Source organism: Eublepharis macularius, chromosome 5, assembly GCF_028583425.1.
Source record: "Eublepharis macularius isolate TG4126 chromosome 5, MPM_Emac_v1.0, whole genome shotgun sequence".
In the NCBI taxonomy this organism is placed as follows: domain Eukaryota; kingdom Metazoa; phylum Chordata; class Lepidosauria; order Squamata; family Eublepharidae; genus Eublepharis; species Eublepharis macularius.
The window spans coordinates 134,798,599-134,816,273 of NC_072794.1; the positions used below are offsets into that span (position 1 = coordinate 134,798,599).

At 42.8% G+C, this 17,675-nt stretch overlaps 1 protein-coding gene across 3 annotated transcripts in view; it reads left to right on the top strand.

The window, feature by feature from the left end:
• Window positions 1-17,675, top strand: part of RALY (RALY heterogeneous nuclear ribonucleoprotein) — a 355,194-nt gene that overhangs the window by 56,587 nt on the left and 280,932 nt on the right. The window contains exon 2 of one of the 3 annotated variants that reach the window (XM_054981416.1): window positions 2,754-2,844. The exons of the other annotated variants lie outside the window; for them this stretch is intronic. The gene's annotated coding sequence lies outside the window, so the exon portion shown is untranslated. The remainder of the gene's footprint in view (window positions 1-2,753; window positions 2,845-17,675) is intronic. 3 annotated transcript variants of the gene reach the window in all.

Sequence of the window (17,675 nt, forward strand, 5' to 3'; positions counted from 1 at the left end):
GTGTGGATCCATGGGGAACAGGTGCTTTTGGAATTCTCAAAAACTTTACTGCAGACTGTGTAACATCCATGTTCACTATGCAGTAGCCTCCATTTTCTGTCTATGTGCTCTGATTTAGGAGATGTATTTGATTCATTGTTCTGTGAACAGCTTACCGTGTGACCCTGGGACTATCGTTTCATTTTGTTCTGCCCATATTTCCCATTGTGTATAAACGCAACGTGTACTATTATTAGTCATGGCTGTCAATTGAATGTGTTGCTTGGCAATTGGAAACAAATGGAATAGATTTGTGAAAGCTCACTATTGTCAACGAGACATTTCCCACTGGCTTCAGGACATTTGGGTAGGGCTTTGAGGTGACAGATTAGCTTAGTTTGAGTGCATCCAAGACAATAAAGACAATGAATTAAGCAATAAAGTAAAAGAAATGCAATATAAATGCAGAGGACTGTCTTTTACTGAAAAAATGCATCAAAAATCCTGGCAGCCACTTGAAAACTATTATTGCGTGTGACTTAAATTTAACTAGGTAACTGATAACATCACTGCATTATATTAATCAGTTACCACAGGCTGCATTGACTAGTGTGGTGGGGTTAGAGTGCTGGAATAAGAGTGGAAAGCCCTGGATCCATATCCCTAATCAGTCATGGGTTGCCAGGTATTGGCTGGAGTTCTAGAATTACAATTGATCTGCAGACTACAGAGATCTGTTCCTCTGGTGAAGATGGTTGCTTTGGAGGGTGGAATCTATGGCATTATACCCAGCTGAGGTCCCTCCCCAGGCTCCATCCCCCAAATCTCCAGGAATTTCTCTACCCAGAGCTGGCAACCGTAGTCATGAAACATCCTGGGTGCACTTAGGCCAGTCATTTTGTTTGTTGACAAACCTACCTCAAAGGGGTTTTGTAACTGGTTAGCCTGGGGGAACTTTTCCTGGGCAGAAAAATTCTGCCACCGTGGTGCGTGCCCTGATTATATCTAGCTTAGATTATAGCATTACACTGTGTGTGGGGCTGCCCTTGAAAAGAGTTTGGAAACTTCAGTTGGTGCAGATGGCTGCAGCCAGGATATTGACTGGAGTGGGTCGTAGGGACCGTACCACTCCAGTCCTGGCCCATCTACACTGATTTCCAATTTTCTTCTGTATACCATACACAGTGGCAAAGTCTACACTCCTATTTCTTTTATAAAAGCATTTGCAGATATGCCATCTCTCCTAATTTACACAGGATATACCCAGTAATATAGCAGGTGGGAGGAAGTGTTGCAAGTTGAAAAGAATATTCAAAATGCAATAGAACTTACAATCTTGATGTATGTATTTTTGAATGAAAAAAAATCAAAGCAAAATTTGAATACATGTGACATTTTAAACACAAAATTCAGGTACTTTTGATTTCTCGGTAGTGCTTGATTTTTTTCAGACTTTTAATATACAATCACATAAAGTTGTCACCTATCAAATAGTGCCTAATATTAAATGCCATTGACTTCCAACCATTAGTTTCTGCAATATGACATAACAGTAGTTTTCCATCTGTCTTCCAGGGAACTCTGGATTCTTTGGAAACTTATTGGCATTCCTCAATAAGAAGAATAACCTAAAGATACTCTGACACTTTCAGTTCACAACAGGCAGTAGTGAAGCCCAACACTGCTGAGATGAACATGCATCTTCAGCGAGCCCCCAGAATCCTCTACAAGGAGCAGGCATTGTGTGGCAGACGTGCAGGTGTTTCTTGGCAGGCACCACTTGATAAACTGTTTCCTCAGGTAAACAGTTTAAAAACCACTGTGATTAACAAAGGTGTACCAACTGCAATAATAAATACATGTCAACTATTAAATAAATCAAAATATCAATTGATAGGTATTAAATAACACATAATTACCAGATAGCAAATATTCAAAAGTTTACAAGCTATTTGAAGAACTTGTTTCAAATCTAGTTTTTCCTCACCCTGTTCCTCGTACTTTGAAATTTGTTTTGTTGTTGTTCTGGTCAACCTGTAAACCAGAGGTCACTAACGTTTTTCTTTAATGAGAGTTACTTCTGAGTAAAGGAAACTATCCAGAGTTACTCCCCTCCCCATGGCATGTTACCAAGTTTTGTTCTGTCCTAGAAACAGAACATGGACTAGGAATGAAGCTACACAGCAAGGAGAAAAAATCCTATGAAATGTTTTTTTTTTAAAGAAAAGACTAGAGCAGATCTTTTTGTAATCTTTTCATGGGTCATCTAGGGGGATGAACATGCTACCCTGCAGCCCATAATGATCTACCACTAGCTCATGAGCTTCCTGTTGAAGACACCATTCAGCAAAGCAATGTTATCAGCAAGTAAACTGGCTGAGCAAAAACTGAGCTTGCTTGAACAAACAAACCACTTTGCAGTCCAGCTCATCTCCTTTGCAGGCAAATGATTAATTAAGCTAACACCATGTCTGTTCCAGTTTCTTTCTCATTTTGATTTCTGGTCTAACAAACAGAAACAGCAATGCCTGGAGCAAAATAGAGTATTCTGCAAATCATAGATTGGAGGTCTAGATCTCAAACCCAGTCTATTAGTTTTCTATTTCTGCCTTCACAAAGCCTTCTTATGGGACTCTTTCTGCTTCATTCATTTTTACTTGGGAAGTGTTCTCGCCAACATCCCAATAGAGCAGAGAACATGCCTGCTGCTGGTCATAGTATAAATCAGTGCTATTCTTTCTTATCCTGCATGGCATCTTGGATTTCTTCCATAGGAAAGAAGATTTGTCAGCAAGGCTGCTACCTGTTTCCTGAAGAGCATGCAAGAACTTGAGCATGCAGAACAGAGGAACTAACTCCATGAACGTGTGTAAGCATAGGTCTGTTTGCATGGCTTTGGTCATAGCTATGTCAGCTGCATTCACTTTAATACATAATGCAGGAAATACTGACCCCTTCTGCAGACATGGATGCTCTCCCCTTTACATCTAACAGCTATTTTGCAGGGTGAAGAAACAGGTTATCACAGCTGAATTCTCCTTTGTCTGTTTTTGTGCTGTTGCCAGTGATTATTTTTAAATTACTCAAGATATTGAGGAGGGGGTGTTTCTATAGACTTGTCAAAATGTCAATTCTAATGAGAGACTCTGCAGACGCACTATACCTAAGTGGTTTAAGGCTAGAGGCTAAAGCAGGCTGCATGATAACATTTTGGATGAGTCATAAAGGCTTATGCATCTTTCCCACTGTAGTTCCTGCATGAATATTTTCATCAAAATGGTAGCTTCCTTGCCTTACATAAAATCAGACTGGAGTGACTGGTGGTTTTTTAAGCCACGAAGCTTCTTGGAATTCAGAACTCTGTGCTGCAGTCCCATTAGTCAAATTAAGAAAAAGGGACTGTAAAATATATATTAAAATGGAAAAATAATAGAAGGCAAAATTAAGGCATAATTAAGAGACTCACTCTCTCTGCAAACAAAGACTGATATGAGCTCTATGAACAATACCCCTCCTCTCCTCCTCTATTCTTTCCAGCTTGCAGATCATTAAAGCAATTATAATTTCACAGAGGTTTGATCTGCAATTGATTTCTTTGTGATAATTCAATTTAAAGGCTTGCTTCCTCCAGGGTAGAAAATGACAGGCGTTGAAGTGTTTAAATCCTTAGTGCTATCTGCAGATACACTCGAAAGACTGGCAGGTGGCCAGGAAGGATTCTCTCCATGAGAGAGTCTTCCGCTGACCTTATAGTTGAAGTGCCAGGCATTATAGTGCTTAATTAGAAATAGATCAATATGGGCCTCCCAACTGGATGTCTTGGAGCAAGACCTAAGCAGAGCTCAAAGTTACCCAACAGCTGCCTTCTTTTTTGTCATCTGTATGCTCAGACACAAAAAGAGGAAGAGGTAATGTGTATAGCGATCCTTCAAGGATTCTATTTGGTTAAAAGATGCATGTATGTCATCAAAAGTGGCATCCTTTATTATCTAGCCTCTTTTCAAATCAAAGAAGAAAAGTAGTATCTTAACAAGGAGAGGCAGCAGAGGAGACTTATACAATGTAGCAATGGAAGAGGATGTGTGTCATCATTCTTCAGTGGTAGACATTATGCCACTGGGGGCAAAAGAAGAGCTCTGTGGCATGGAGTGGCAGACTGGAGGGGGGAATCACAATTAGAATTTTAAGGAGTACAAACCATCTAGTCATGGGAGTGCAATATGAAGGAATGTGACTTGCAGTTCCGGGCCTCTGAAACTGTGGAAGGAAATGGGTCAGAACAGGAAGCTATTCAGCCCAGTGTTGTGCTAGGAAAATTATTTGAACCTATCCTTTCCTTTTTGCTGGATTTGCATCCCAAGTATTCCATGAAGTGCAATATGTTGCATGATGTTCATGTCATGCAGCATATTGCACTTCATGGAATACTTGGTCACACATAAAGTGACACTTTCTTAATCCAAATGATTTCCCCCATCATATAGTTTGTTTATTTCCCATTTGTCTGGCTCATCTGTTCTCGATTGTTTTGTACACAGTTGCTTTCTTCAGTCCTTTTTTCCTCCTCCTCCTAAGAAATTTTAATAAGTCAGTCATTCTAGAACATTTTTATTTCTCCAGCATCTTTTCCTCAGTCCTTTCTGTGTTACCATGTCTCAGTCTATACCTCCTCTTTGCTCACAAGAAAAGCACCCCACAGCCTCTTTATCTCTCATCTCTTTCATGAAGAAACTTGTAAGCATCCTCATCTCACTAACTACATCCAATCAGTCCTTGGTCACTTGATTAATTAATTTGACATAAACTTTGCAACTGCTGGGATGAAATGAGTTGTTGGCATTTGTGTGCATATTAAAGGCTATGACATTAAGGCAAGCAAACACAGAAACATTAAATTGATTTGCCTTGTGTGTCTACCCGTCAAAAAAGTATCCACAAATTGTTTCCATATCAGTGGTGCAATGAACTTTGAAAGAGGGCAAGAAGGGGTTCAGATGCTTGATTTTAGAAATTGATCGATTTTGGTGCATTCTCACCCCAAAGGATCTAGGGCTGGATATTTGGGGATGGAGCCAGGGGAAGGAAGGTTTGGGGGAGCAGAGGGACCTCAGCAGGGTATAATGACATACAGACCACTCTCCAAAGCTCCCCCTTGTCTCCAGTAGAATTGATCTCTGTCATCAGGAGATCAGTTGTAGTTCTAGGAGCTCCCTACCATGTACCCTTTGTCAGAGGCAAAAGATTCAGAGCCAAAACAGATGAGATGCTTGATGTGTGGAAGACACACTGTTGTTTCCTGCAAAGTTCCATGGGAAATGTAGTGAGAAAGAATCTCTGCCAGGGAGAAGAGGAAGAAGAGGAAGAAGAAGGAGAGAATCCTTGTCTGGCTGCCAAGTGCATTTAGGGGAGCTGGCAGTGGCAAGAGAGAGCCAAGTAGACAAGACTCCTACTCCCCAAAATTCACTTAGCAGCCAGAGGGAGCCAAGCTCACTGGCGGCAGCAAGAGGGACAAGGAGTCTATCACCACTACCAGCTCCCTCTGACCGCCTCCAGAGCAATCAGCTCCCTCTCACTGCTGCCCACACGCTCAGCTCCTTTTGGCTGCCAAGTGCTTTTAGGGGAGCATGGGGAGCTGACGGTGGTGTGAGGGACCCGAGTAGACGAGATGCCTAGAAAAAGAACCTCTGACATGGAGAAGAGGGATTCTCCCCCTCTTCTCCCTCTTCTCTCTGGCAGAGATTCTTTCTCACTATGAGCCAAGATACAAGAGATGAATTACACGAGGAGTCACAATGTTAGCTGGGAAGCTGAGTTTTAAAAGAGATCAGAAGGCTTTGTCAATTTCCCCTCTCTACAGAGCCAGGGAGATCCCTGCTCAGAGGGTTTGTTAATTTCCTCTTTGCCTCTGGAAGGCTCTGTCAGTTTCACCTCCCCTTCTGAGAGGCAAAGAGGAAATAAACTTTCTGAGCAGCATATCCCTGGCTCTGTAGAGAGGGGAAATTGACAGAGCCTTCCAATGTCTTTTAAAGCTTCCCGGCTAACATTACGAGTAGACATGGGCACGATCCCAAAAAAAATACCGATCAAGCTGTTCGTGGATCTGCTCTGGTGACAACCCCAGATCACCGATTCACTCCGGTCAAGTCCCATTTCCGATCTGGGATCTGGGATCGGAGGGGAGCCCCCCCACATACACTTAGAGCAGATGGGGGAAGAAGTTTTTAACCCGGCGACGAGCTGCCTCCCCTCAGGGAGGGGATGTTTTCACACACACACACACACACACACACAGTTAGAGCAGAGGGGCGGAGTTTTTAACCCGGCGATGAGCCGCCTCCTCTCAGGGAGGGGACGTTTTCTCACACACACACACGCACGCACTTAGAGCAGGGAGGGGAGTTTTTAACCCGGCGACAAGCCACCTCCCCTTAGGGGGGGATGTTTTCTCACACACACACACACACGCACGCATGCACTTAGAGCAGAGGGGGGGAAAGTTTTTAACCCATCCCTGCCTCTCCAAATAGAGACAGAGAGAGAGATACCCCGTCAACAAGTTTCAGCCAGCTTTTTAAAAAAAGCAGGGATAGAATCCTCCATCCCACCCAATTTTAAAAGCAAGCAGCCAAAAGCATATTTTAAACAGGAAGAAAGTAAAACCAGGATCCACACGGATCCTCGCGGATCCTATGGTTTTTTAAATAGGAAAAACACAAATGAAACATCAAATCACATACCAACTTCTTGCAAAAAGCAGGCACTGGGCTGAGAAGCCAGGAGGAGAGAGATATCTCTTTTCAGTTAACTCTTTCAATGCACTGAACGAAGTCAGTCAGGAGAGGAGCGCAAACAGCTTGATAGCTGCTCTCAAAGCAAGGGTTTTTTGAAAGAGTTAACACTGAGAAGAGATCTCTTCTTAACTCTTTCAACGCACTGAATGAACTCAGGAGGAGCACAAAACAGCTTCTGCTGATAGCCGCACTCAAAGTTTTCTCTCTCTCTTAACCCATTCCTCTCCCAATCACTTTGCTTATATTTTTCTCAGAAAGCCACCTTTTCACTCACAACTGTTTGCTTTTCCTCGCAATGGGAAATATGATCAAGTTTCAAACAGAGCTCAGTCATTCCCCTGCCTCCGTTGCCAGGGGAATAGATTGTTGGCGCCTGAATGTCTAGCTTCCCGGTCCTATCACGATCGCCCTGGTCCAGCCCCCTCCCAACTGTGGGATCATTTGCCGTTGAAGACAACGATCCACCAGGTCACGATTGGGAGATTGCTATTATCATGGGGTTTTTTTTATCATAATGGAGATCGTGCCCATCTCTAATTGTGAGTCCCCTCATGTGCTCCTCAAGTAATTTGTCTCTTGTAGCTTGGATCTACATTTCCCATGGAACCTTGCAGGAAACAATAGCATGTCCTCACATCAGGCGCCTTGTCTGTTTTGGCTCTGAGGAAATGTTATAGCAGGGAATGGGTGCTGCTGTACATGTGTGGCAGTATCAGAAGCCACCCTTCATCCTGTAGCAAGAGTGCCAGTTAGAGACTTTTCCTGGCCCTACATTAATCTGGAAAAATAATAACACATAACTGAACTGAAAAATAATAACACCAAAGAAAAACAGGAGCATGCCTGAAAAACTGAGACATTCCACCAGGCCTATGGTTGTGGTTGAGGCACTGGCAAACTCTCTTGCTGGCCCTCTTGCTCTGTTTTCTGCCAGTTGGGATTTTGACAGATCTCTGCCCACTGTCTAATCCCACAATGTTCTGAATGTTTATTTGATCTGTATGTTAGCCATATCTTGGAGTAATTTTGTTTTATTCTATTTATACTGTATTTTATAATGCATATTTATTGACTTTGCTTTTATATAGATACTTATATTATGTTTGTATGCAACTATGATGAGGTAACCCACCCTGAGCCTGCTTGCAGGGAGGGAGAGTTAGAAATTGAATCAATCAAATCAAATTATATCTGAACTGAAAAATAATAATATCAAAGAAAAACAGGAGCAGTGCACAGATCTGAACTGAATACAGAATTAAGAGCAGGTTGCACAACCTACTATAAGGCAGTGGACGACTGGGTACCTGGCTAGAAGTCTGGTTACTATATGGGAGCCGATTGGCCAGGAAGAGATGTTCAGGGACTGTGGTCTGCCTCATGACTTCTTGCTACGTGACTGAGAGCCAAGCTACAAGTGACGCCTGACACAGGTTGGACACTTGTCAGCTTCCCTCAAGTTTTGATGGGAAATGTAGGCATCCTGGTCTTGCAGCTGTAATGGAGAGCCAAGCTGTAAAACCAGGACGCCTACATTTCCCATCAAAACTTGAGGGAAGCTGACAAGTGTCCAACCTGTGTAAGGCGTCACTTGTAGCTTGGCTCTCACACTGAATACAAAAGCTGTCTGGGAATCAATGAGAAAAAGACCCTGGCAGATGTGGCTGCAAGTTTTTTTTCCAGCGTGGCAAGGTAAAGCAACTGCTGCTTTCTGTTACTGAAGCAATTTTTACTTTGGGGGACTTTAAGACAGGAGGGTGTTCATAGTCTTCACAATCATTAATGGTACTTGGTGGCAGAAAGCATGCAAAAACTGGTCAGCGCAAACAAGGCCGTTTCAGCTGAGCATCTCTATGACTAAAATGCATTCAGCAGTAACAAAATGCTCTCCCTTGGCAAAACTTCAGCTAATGGGCAGTCAAATAAACCCAACAGATTCCTGCAATGACAACAAGTTAAGCATCCCAGGGTGCCAGTAGCATAAAGCTGGTCTGTACACTCGGGGCAAAACAGTTGGCTATTTACTGCCCTACAGTAATAAGCTGCTAAGGCCTCTGAAGGCATTTTTGGCACCTGGTTCAGTAAACTGTAATAAACTACAAGTGAGGGAGAAAGAAAAAAATAGCCCAATGTAACACAATCTGTTAAAAACAAGGAGTAATAAAAACAGCACAAAAATGTGGTGAGATTAACTTGGCAGAGAAAATTGAGGTGCAGCGAAAGAACGTTTCCCAAACAGCCACTCTACCTTGTACCCAATTAAAGAGCATTAACGGTATGCAAAAAGCAGTGTGTCTTACTAAAGCCAGCATGCAAGGCCAGAATAAGTCCCCCTTTAATTTACTTTAATTCTTCCATTTATCTCTTTATGGGTGGATGTGCATAGGGGTTCTTTTTCTTTACAGTTTTAACCGCTTCTGTAGGTGGATCTTTTTCTCTTTTTCAGTGTTTGTTAAAAACTCATTTGCTCTGTATTTCTGGTCCCTTTCATCTTCCAATTTAAACAGAATCCATTTAGAAATGGGCAATAGAAATTAAATGACACTAAACAATCACCATATGTAAAGCTCATGAGCAAATTAGTTTCTTAAAGCTGGAGCTGCTTGTGCAGTCTTTACTCTGCTGAGTAGTATTCAACAATGAAAAGAAAAGGAAGAGGTTTTACTTATTCCTCTGGGCCCACTCAAGGGTTTTATTAACCCATTGAAAAGCTTCCTACAAACTTCAATAGGGCCTTTTTGGGGGAGATCAGAGCTGAAATGAATTGGCCATTTTGAGTACACTGACTGGCATTCATGTTCACCATGAACACGGTAAGCAGAAGGCATTGTCCTTTCAAAGCACCACTTTGCCACTTCCTTTTTCAATGCTTTGAGAGACTCTTTATTTTCACTGACAAAAAAACATAACTGTTCTTCAGAAAGAGAAGTGAGAAAGTATCAAGTTGGGTGGGCTTACTGAAATCTGGGCCGATTCCACACGGCTTACCTGAAGGCGGGACGTTGCGCTACATTGCAGATCATGCCGAGAAAAATGTGAAATATTGCGTTTTTCCTGGCATGATTCGCAACGTAGTGCAACTTCCTGGCTTCAGGTAAGCCATGTGGAATCGGCCCTGAATTTGGACTTTATGAAGTCCAGATAAGAAATTCCCTTTCCATTTTAACAGTGAATACATGTTGAAGATCAAAAAAAAAAACAGTGAATACAAATTTAACCTTAAGTATACTCATAATAAGGTTTTGTTTTCAGCACAATGGTTCCAATCTTTTTGGAGTGTGCTCATAACAAAGCAGACACTATTTCATCCCACCCTTGTTTCCATGAGTTCTTAGTTCCAGCTTCTCCTTCTAACCTTCTCAGCCTGAACTACTCCACCCATATCCCAGAGCATGATTGCTGCCATTACAAATGAATTGTCCCTCACCATTCACCATAATGGCACCATTTCTATTTCCTCATGAAGGGATAAACTGAGCTATAGCACAATTCTTCTTTCCATAAGGTATTCAATAGAGAAAAGATCCAATTGTAATGAAAAATTTTGTCTTTAAGATCCAGACATCATTGAACTTTGCACTACCATAGGGGTCCCCAACCTTTTTGACCCTTTAGGCTCCTTTGGAATTCTGACACAGGGCCAAGCTACGCATGACGAATGACACTTGAACAGCAAGTGTATTTCTCCCTGTTCACTTGCCCTCCACTCAATCCACTTGCTGTTCAAGTGTCATTCGTCATGTGTAGCTTGGCCCACAGATAACAAAATGGCTGCTGCTGAAGGTGACACCAACCATGAAATGGCTGTTGCAGAGGGCTGAGTGATTACATATGAAAACCCAAGTGCAGAGGGGAAGAGGAGTAATAAAAAAAAAAACACATTGGAAAAGAGGCACGACAATAAAGCCAACACTGTGGTGGCAGCTGTAGCTGAAACAACTTTATTTTAATCTGTGCAGCTAGTCAAATCTCCAGTGGCCAATCAGAAGCCTTACTAGGCAATAGCCCTACCTGGCCCCACCCACTTCTTAAAAACACTTGGTGGGTGTCAAGAAAGGTATCAGCAGGCACCATGGTGACCATAGGTACCATGTAGGGGCCTAGGGTTGCCAGGTCTCCCTACCTCCTTGGGTGGGAGGTTGGAGGCCCAGCACCTATCTTTTGTTTTCCTCCTGCACACACAGAGCTCCACATGCTCCTGGCCTGCATGGTGATGTCATTTCCGGGAAGTGATATCATAGAGCCAAGTGATGTGCTGCCAAATTGGGCCCAAATTGGCTTGAATCCAGCCACTGCAGAGGGTGTTAGCACTCCCATACACTGCAGCGGCCTGATTCAGCCCAAATCCGGCCTGATTAGGCCAGAATCCAGCCGCTGTGGAGCGTGGGTGCATGCTGCACCAACCGGGAGTGCACCCCAGGAGGCGCGTTCTCCCCCCCACCAGCCAGGGAAGCAGGGGGGTTGGGGGTGGGAGCCGAGGATCCCCTCCCCCCAGCAAGGGACTAGCAACCTTATTGGGAGCCCCTACACTACCATAATAATTTTTCTCGTGAATTTTTCTGTATTGTCAAGAAACTCTAGGAGATGAATTATGGCACAGTATCCACTGATGTGAGGATGTAACCTCTGTCTCCAGTTCACACTAACCAACAATCCACATATGAGCACCTTTAAAAGCACAGGGAGCCACTGCAGAGCTTCAAGTCAAGAGTTCATACAAATGCCTCCTAGTCATGGGTTCAGCAGAAGCTATCTGTGTTTCCATTCAGAAGCCACCAACAGCTGTTAAAGCAGCTGACAGCATGAGTGTTTTGTAATTTTCTTCTGTGTAAGAAAACTTTGAGTGCCATTCTAAGCAGAGTTCCACCCATTATACCAATAGGCTTAAAAGGGAGTAACTGTGCTTAGGTTTGCACAACCAACACCTACTAGAACAATACTAAGCTCTGCTTGTTCTTTCACTTATAGTAAGGGCACTCCAGTTACAAATAGATATTACAAATAGATATTTGTAACTGGTGGTAGCAACTAGATCTGATTCCACAGGCATATGGGCAAGCATCCCTACTGCCAACAAGTGTTATAAATGTTTTAAACAATCCAAACAAAAACAGTTAATGGATAAAAAACAAGCCAGATCCGAACCTAAATAACGTCTGTACCCATCCTTCTTATTTAGGAGTCCCTTGCTCTGCAGGAGTTTATCTTAGGCAGAACATTGCTGTTGGCTGCCTTTCATTACTCTAGAAAAAAAGCCTGTAGTACACTGTACATGTCCTGCTTGTGAAATGTGAGGAATGTCACAAAGCTTGCAGAGCATGCAAGGCAACCCTCTCTTGCAGTCTGTTCCCCCGCTGCCCGAGCTCCTCTGACTCGCGTAAGCTTCTACTCTAGTAAATAAAATGCCATTGACTTGTTCTGTGGTTTTTATTTGAATACCTCCTCTGCAGCAATGAAATACGACTTTATAAAATCTGAGACCTTAATGGGAGAGAGCTGATTTTACATGGAAAGTCTGGGGAAGATTGCAAAGCCACCAATTCTGCCAGGTTTGCAGCTGCTGAATCTTTTACTGCTAAGAATGCAAAATTATAGTGGTTGAAAGAATAGGATCTGCAGCCTCCTTTTCTGCATCTTTAATTAATTTAAAGTGCTATTTTTCTGGTTTCGAAAGAATTGGGCAGACTGGTCACTTCAGTGATTATTGTATTACCTGCAAGCACAGCTCATTTCGAGGGGGAACGCACAGGAACACAGTTCCGGCAGGTCCCCAAAGAGGTCACATGTCAGGTGGCCCTGCCCACCTGACTCTCGGCCATTTTAGGCCTGTTTTGGTCTGGATTGGGGCCAAAACGGCCCGGATCAGGCCTCTGGCAGGTAGTAGATCACTCTTCCGCTCATCAGTGGCCGGATCCTGACCATTTTGGGCCCCCTTTCAGCCATTTTCAGCCCCTTTTTGCCATTTTGGGCCCAATTTCGGCCCTGAATGGCTGGGATTGGGTCCAAATCAGCCAGAATAGGTGACGTCAGGGGATGTGGCATATGCAAATCACACTTCTGGTGATGGCAAGAGACGTGGCATATGCTAATGAGCTATGCTAATGAGTTATGCTAGAGATTTCCTCCAGCTCTTTTTCTACAAAATGATCCCTGCCTGCAAGAATTCATAGGGGAGAGAGGAAATCCCATCACCCCTGCTGCCTCCCCTTCCTTCTTTCTTGCGCATCCCACCCACCTTGCCATCACTGCTTTTTCTCTCCCTTCCAGCTATCCTGTCTCCCCTTTTTCTCCCTCTCTGCATTGCTGCTTTCTGTCCTTATCTGCTCTTTACTTTAAAAAAATGATTTATGTATGAAGTTGATAGGCAGCACCATAATGCCAGCCATGATCTCATGAGATCTCAGTCAGAACTTCTTTGGAAAATCTCTGTTTGGGTGGAGCAGTGAATCAGCTACCTTGTGGGAGTGCATCTTTGTTTCCATCCCTGTACAGTATATTTGTAAATAAAGCAAATGCTACAAAGATGTCAAATGCCTCCAGTGCTCTCTCCTTCAAAGGAACCAACCCAAGTAAGCACAAGACCCTGGAACTTCAGTCTTCTCAGAGATGTGGGGTAAGCATAACAATATATCAGAGCTTGAGTAGACGTCTCAAGTGGCAGAGGGTTTGGAACTGGAGGACCCACTCTGGCTTTGGCATGGAACTAGGCCTAAACTCTCCATAGTTTCTTTTACACTGTTTCCCTCACCTGGTATCACTCCTTGTTCCTTTGCTCAGCAGACTGAAGGCAAACCACACAGAAGTGACAAATGTACTTTCAGTACACTATTTTCTGTGGCATTATCTGATACTTTGTGGCCCTGCTGTGGCTAACACTGGCCGTCGTCACACGGGCATCTCTTCCGTTAAATTTACAGCATATAGCGTCCTACCTGTTATCGGCACAGTAACGTTTCTTTGGGTCACCTAACGGCTCTTCGCGCCACCAGCTGTCCACACCGAAGCACTCTGTTCTGTTCTCTCTAACCGCGCAGAAGCAGCTCCTCCCCCCCCCCCTTTTTTTTTTTTATTATTCTGGCGTTTAATTCCGCTATAACGGAATAACAGCATATAAACATTCCGTTAGAGCAAAACATTACGACCCTTTTGTTTTTCCAACTTTGAAATTATATAAATAGCCCTTTACCCGCAGAAAACTCCCTGTCTGAGGTGATCCCCATCGCTGAAGACTCTGCCATGGCGACTGAGTCATTTTTACTTCAGCAGAAAGTTTGCATTGTGTTATGTTGTAATGGCTTTATAAGGACATAATAAAATAAAAAAAAGGGGAGTCGCAGGAAGAAATGGATTCTGGGATTGAAGGGAGGGCATAGGATGTTGCGAGGCGAAATACATCGATGTGAGGCATTCACACTGAGGTGCAAAATATCGCAACTATCAAGCAAAAAACAGCAATGAGGAAATCGCATCAGTGTTGGAATAAGGTGGGTGTTTGCCAGGAAATAGCGCCATTTTAGCGCTAAAAAAAAGCCCGTGTGACGACGGCCACTATTCTGATGAAATACTGGAGAGAGAAAAAACAGGTTCTCTTACCTTGTTCTGATACCACTTTTCCTCCTGACAGTTAAAAAAACTACTACAATAAGCTCAAATTAAACATTGTGAATAAACCAGTTAATGATGGCACTAAATCTGGTTAATTGCTAAACTAATTTCATACTCCTTAATCCTCCTGTCATCCAGTGTGCCAGGACTGAAGAAGGGAATCTTCAACAAACCTTGGTTAGTCATAGTATCTGAGCATACCTTAGCAAATTGAAGCTAGTTTCTATCTCAGTACTTAAGTGTCTTCATTGAAATTAAACTCTGATTAAGAATCCTATCTGTCTTAGCATATTTCTGTCCCACGCCTCCTCCAGAGAAGTCACATTGATATACTCAGCTGCCCCTTTTCATTTTATCCTCATCACTCACAACCCTGTGAAGTAGGTTAGGCAGATGGAGTATGGCTGGCCCAGGAAAAGAGTGACTAGTCACCCAGAATGAGTCCAGGGATTTGAAATTAGGTCTCCTGGAGCCTAGTCCAACACCCTAACCAATATACAACACTGCGGTTTCTCAATTACAGAAAAACAAGTTGATCTCAACTAATCTGCATTAGTACATAACTAACTGTAGTTGCAGATATCTGTCTTTGGTCATGGTGTGTTGTGCAAGGACAAAAAGGAGAAGGAAATGCACGCACAAGACTGGAAATTAACCAGATTCATGCCCATCATGAACAGCCTTCCATTTATTTGTAACACCTGAATTGAGCCGGAGGCTTGCATTTCTCAACCCCACAAATGTTATCAATCAATGAGGGTGAGTGAGCAGGGCAGAAGCAAAGTGCTGCTAGGAACAAAACTAGGGGAGGGCAGAAGAAAGAAATATAACAATGTCCCATCACGAATGCTGGAAGCTGTATCAGTTGTGTATAATTATTACCCACCGTGAACATCTGAAACAGTCTGATACTGAGTCGGAGCATTTACTCATCGAGAATAGCCCTGTCTGCAATGAAAGGCAGCAGCTCTGAACAGTCCTGGGTAAAGGGCTTTTTTTCCAGTCCAGAGATCTTTTTATCTGGAGAGGCTACGGAATCTGAAACTGGTTCTGGGACCTTATATGTGTATATCATTCATGATATCAGTCACTGAGTTGTGTGAGCCCCGTTATGCAACTTTGGGAAATGCTCACATCTGGAGACAGAAGCATTATAAGACAAGGAGAAAAGATGGCAATGTCAAACCCAATTTAGCAAAGTCTACTGTCAGTTATTCCGTGCCCCCCACCCTAGTCTAAGGCCTATTTGGCAACAATCATGGCTTGAGCTTTTGCACTGGCTGCTTCATACCTCTGGAGCAGCTTCCCGGAAGAAGTCAGGGCCAGGGAGCTCCTACCCTCATGGTTTTTCATTGACGCTGCAAAATAGAGTTATTCTGAAGAGCTTTTGGTGCAGCCTGAGCTGTAAGGTTTTTTCATTTTCGTTTCTAAGGTTTTTATATCTGTTGTTTTAATGATTGCTTTATCAAATTGCTTTTATATTGTTATTGCCTGAGATGGTCAGGAGAAATAAAGGTGGACATAAAAGTACAAGGTTGTAAAATTTAAAATATATAAATGAACAAACAAATCAACATTTCTACTTTTCGTTCAGCCAGTGGGCAGTAACTAACATACCAGTGGGTTCTCTGGCACATGCATCCAAGCTTGATATTTTTAAATGTAAGATAACAGTTTAACATAAACAAATATCACTGGTTTGCTTAGAGAGCCAGATAGATACCTTATATTGGCTCATCTTGTTTTGGTAGAAAAGAATAAAGGCATCATAATTGCCCAGGAAGAATGGAAAGGTAGCTAATTGGTTTTCTGGGAACGAATTCTGGTTATGCATCTCTGCCCACAAAACAGTTTTTGTAGTTTTCGAGGCTACAGATTGATTTGATGGTTCCAAAGCTCTGCAGCCAATTCATTGTCCTTCATGTTGAACTGTATAAAAACAGTGCAGGTTCCCTTTAAAAGACATGGATGAACCAAGGAAACATAGAATCACAGAGTTGGAAGGGGCTTTACAGACCATCTAGTCCAACACCTCCTGCCCGATGCAGGAACAACCTAAAGCATACCCAAATATCCACATAAGACGCATCCATAAGCATCCACATAAGAAAGTGACAATGTTGGAAACACATCTCTGTAAAACAAAAGGATTGCTTTATCTTTGGTAATAAAGGAATCCCTGGCAAAAACACACATAGCAGTGTATTTTTGTAGGCAAATGTGTAATGGGCTATTTTGTTTGCAATCCTACTGCAAATTCCTCTGTTGCCCAGTAAGTAAGCACCACATCACCTTATTCAGGGGCCGACTGGCCATTAAGGCCACTGGGAGGAGTGGGGCTACTGGAACCTTGGCGGGGGCAACCCAACCCAAAGAGAGGGCAGACACTAGCCAGAGGCAGGGGGAAGGAGGACTTGCTGCAGTGTGTAACATTGGCCTGCCCTCACCCAGCCGAGCCTCACCACAGGGAGGGACCAGATGGGCTCACTTAGACCAGTCTTACTGCAGCCAAGGATGGGACACGCCTCTCTGGCTTCAGTGGAGCTTGGCCAAGCACCTCCTGCTCAAGGCTGGCCAGGCAAGAGCTCCCTTCTTCCTTTGAGTGGAGAGAGGAGGGACAGGGCAGGCTCAGGGCATGGCCATTTTCCAGCACCATTTTTCCCAACCTTCCTTGACCTCATTTAACAAAACAGCAAGCTTTTTTTGTCTTGTTGTCAAAAAAAAAAAGAGGTTGCGTAACCCTTTTAGATATAGGAATTGCTTTTGATTGGTGTGTGTGGGAGGGGGGAGTGCTTGATTTCTCTTTTTTCTTCACTGCTATCTAAACACTATTATTCTATCTTTCCCATCTATCTTCATATCTATTGATATGCATTACCCAAGTCTTTCTTTCTGTCATTCTCTACTTTAATTCAGTTTTAATATTGATTTTCCACTATGTAATAAATTTTACCCCATTTTTCTTGAAATTCTGAAATCGGTATATTGTGTATATTTATGTCTTTGTTACATATTCATTCAGTTTACTCTTCCATTCCTTCAAAGCTAGACATTTCACTGCCTTCCATTTTGCTGCAAATATTATTTTTGCCACCATCACCATATACTTAAATAATTCACTGTGTATTTTTGTAATATTGCTTGGTAAGATATTTAATAGCATGTTTTTCAAATCTATCCCAAAACTTAATTTTTAATATCTTTTGCATTTCTTCATGTATCTCTATCCAATATTTTCTTGCTTTCTTACATGTCTACCATATGTGATAAAATGTTGCATCTGTGTTCTGACATTTCCAA